At 43.6% G+C, this 3,687-nt stretch overlaps 1 pseudogene across 1 annotated transcript; it reads right to left on the minus strand.

Moving 5' to 3' along the window:
• Nucleotides 1-2,117: 2,117 nt before the first annotated feature.
• On the minus strand, nt 2,118-2,638 carry LOC105512576 (annotated as a pseudogene). The gene has a single exon (XR_001001874.1). The product of XR_001001874.1 is annotated as a 60S ribosomal protein L28 pseudogene (transcript).
• Between the last annotated feature and the right edge of the window lie 1,049 nt (nt 2,639-3,687).

The following is a 3,687-nucleotide window of genomic DNA, read 5'->3' on the forward strand; positions in this document are numbered from 1 at the left end:
GGGGGCTCCAGAGGCGCAATCAGTTAGCGTGGTACTTACAAATCAGCTTGCAGACTTGTGAATTTCGTGCTCAGCCTTAGTTCACAGGCAAGATTCCACGTGCATTAGAAATGTAAAAATCACAGACTTTAGAGGGTGAAGTGTTACACAATAAAGGGACCTAAGAGACTTCCAAATACAATCGGTGGAGCGTGTTTGGATTATGAGTCAAACAAAACAGCCATAAGATGCTAGTGAGGGCCGGGCGCCGTGGCCCACGCCTGTAATCCCAGCACTTTGGGAAGCCGAGGCGGGCGGATCACGAAGTCAGGAAATCGAGACCATCCTGGCTAATATGGTGAAACGGCGTCTCCACTAAAAATACAAAAAATTAGCCAGCCGTGGTGGCGGGTGCCTGTAGTCCCAGCTACTCAGGAGGCTGAGGCAGGAGAATCGCTTGAACCCGGGAGGCGGAGGTTGCAGTGAGCCGAGATCACGCCACTGTACTCCAGCCTGGGCGACAGAGCAAGACTTTGTCTCAAAGCAAACAAACAAACAAACAAACAAGATGCCTGTGAGACAACTATGGAAATTTGAACAGGAAGATGATCTTAAACCATATTATAGAATTACTGTTAATCTTTTTAGGTGTCATAATGGTATCTTGGGACTGGGCATTGTGGCTCATGCCTGTAATCCTAGCACTTTGGGAGGCGGTGGTGGGAGGACTGCCTGAGCCCAGGAGACTGAGACCAGCCTGGGCAACATGGCAAGACCCCGTCTCCACAAAAAAAACAAAAAAACAAAAAACAAAAAATTACGATATCTTGGTAATGCTGAAATCCCTTTTCTATTAAAGATACATAGGGGAATTGAAAGTATGTGTGCATGTGTGGAGAGGGGTGGGAAGATAATAGAAGAAAGAAGATTGACAACATCTGACAATTGTCGGAGCTGGAGTTCATTATGCTATTTAGTCTCCCTTTGTGAATGTTTTAAATTTACCTTTAAAAGTGAAAATGAAAAAGTAGAGACCTTATATTCTTACAATATATATTTATGATGTAGTTTACCACCATTTATGGCTAATGTATATTTCTTAGGTTGCAAACTCAGTTTTGCAAGAAAATATCACCTTTCCCCATAACTGATTTTAATTTCTAGTTTGAACTTTTATTTTACTAGCTGTCAGAAACCAAATATCAATTAATTCAGAGTAATCTCACATTGCACCGAGTCAAAAATTAATTCAAGATCATCTTGGTCAATTCTGGATTTTTCCACCTCATCTGCCAGCAGAATTGCTAAGTGAAAGCAAGTGAGTGAGAGGTGGTGATGGTGAGTCAGGGGCTGGTCCTTGGTTGTCACCTCCTGAGTCAGACATCTAGTCAGACAACCTTCACCTTCTCTTAGGTAGGTTTGTCCTTGCAAATGACAGCCACATTGTCTGATGACCATCCACAAAATCTCTCCAGATGTGCCTCTCCCTAGCTCTGTCAAACCTTCCTGGGGATGGGGAAACATTCAGAGGCTTTCACGCTGACTTTCTCAGCTCTGCCCTTGTAGTCATTTCTGCTGTATTTCTCCAATACTATGTTTGTCATGGAAGGTCCTGGAACACTTCTTCAGGACATTTGCCACTTCCACAGGTTCTATTTGGGAACAAAGGCATTTTCTGCTTTCAAACCCTTAACAAATCTAGGGGCTTCAGGGTTCAGTCCTCAGAGACTAGGGATATACACAGGCCACGTTCTTAAGGAAATACTTCAGTGTCTAATATATCTTCCTGAAGCCTGTGGTGTCTTTGTCTGGTCTGGTGGGGAGACTTAGTTCATAATCTATGATTGCTTATAGCATAAACATACCCAAAGTCCTTCAGAGCTCTGGATGCAGAGAAAGGTCACAGGTTCACAGAAATCATGAATAAAAATTTTCTTCAGTTAACAATAAAATATTTTGCTATTGAATAATTTTAATTCAAAACGTAACATTTGCTTCTCACCACAGAAATAAACTAGGGAAGCAGTAGTAAATAGTAGTTATGAATGCAGTTTCTGGGCTTAGAGACCAGTGTTCTAATCCTTCCTCTGTCTTTTTAGTAGGCATCAGGCACAAATTAAGGTTTCTAAATCTTATGCTTTTTTTTTTTTTTTTTTTTTGAGAAAGCCAGCGGACTCTTTATTGCTTTGGGGGCAGGGGGCTCAGGAGCTCTTGGTGGGGCGGGTCCGCTTCCTCTTCACCGTCACAGGCTTCTGGCTGCGCAGGACGGCGCTGGCCCTGCGGATGGCCGCCATGCGCAGGTCGGGGCGGTACTTGTTCTTGCGGATCATGTGTCTGATGCTGCTGAGCGTGGCGCGAGCGTTCTTGTTGATGGTGGTCCGCACGTAGGAGGTGGCAGGCTTCCGCTGGCCGGATCTCCGCTTAATGACCACCAGGACACCTTTGCCGTCGGCTGCCGGCTCCACGCCCACGGTCTTGTGGTGAATCAGCCCGTTGTAGCGGAAGGAATTGCGGGCCTTCAAGTTATTGGGCTCCGTACTGTAGGTCTGCTTATTCCTCTTGATCAGGAAACTGGAGCAGTTCCGCACGACCATCCATTGCAGATGCGCAGACATGGCGGCGGCTCTTCTCGCAGCGGCGACCTGAGACGGAAAGAGCTAAATCTTATGTTTTTAATTCATAAAGCAGAGGTAGTAATATCTACTATGCAATGTTTTGGGAGAGCGTTTAACAAGAATATGTACAGAAAGTGCACATAGAGTTTGGTCCTTTGTACAAACCTATAAAGGGCAACCATTTTTATTATTAAGAATAGCAAACAGGCAGGAAAAGTCCCTTATGCAATTTTTGTATCTGGTTAATGAACCTTTCTCCTATGACTTCCTAAGTTATTAGCTCAGATCTCAAAGAACCACATAGGAATCTGGGTGCAGCCCAGGGCACTGAAATGATCACAGTTAAAAAAAATTCTCTCTGGTATCCACTGCAAGGTACATGGAGCCCAAACTCCCAGACCATTTTAAGAAATAACTGCTTAGACTTTATTTCTAGTGTGGCCCATTCTTTATGAACTGTCAGTGGAAAGGAAGCAGATGAAACGAGGAATTCCGAGAGTATAATATCACCATGACCTCATGAAAGAGGAGAAATGAAACCAAACAATTTATAGTGGACAATTTCTAGATTTTTTTTGCCAGGACCTTCTGCTCAGAGTGAAAAGAATATCCACACGAATGCCATGTTCCTCTCCAGCATTGTAAGAAAAAGCAAAGTTACTTTATTCAGGCACCCATCTCCCCTGCTTCGATGGCTTTGGTGTTCTGGCTAGGAGAGAAAGATCCACTGCTGCTCTGTTTTCCGAGAAGCCCTTGACAGGGATTCCATGCTGAACTGGCTTCTGATTTCTCTTTGTTCTTGGATGTTAGATTTTAACTCCCTGGATAGAGACGTCCAGTTTTGTAATTAGCCTCCTTCCAGAGGCAGCATGGTGCTGGTAAGCTACCAAGAATTGGCTTGGAGTGGAAAACTGCAGTCTTAGATACATACAGGCTCTCTATCCAGATTAATTAACCTTATGCACCCAGAGTATTTCATTAAGCTTTAATGCTTAAAGTAGGTTCTGTGAAAAAATGCGACTCATATTGAGAAATCAATTGATGTTGCACTATTATTTAACATTAACCTCTCAGACTAGGGTATTTTTAACAT

This window comes from Colobus angolensis, unplaced genomic scaffold (assembly GCF_000951035.1).
Source record: "Colobus angolensis palliatus isolate OR3802 unplaced genomic scaffold, Cang.pa_1.0 Scaffold215, whole genome shotgun sequence".
NCBI lineage: Eukaryota > Metazoa > Chordata > Mammalia > Primates > Cercopithecidae > Colobus > Colobus angolensis.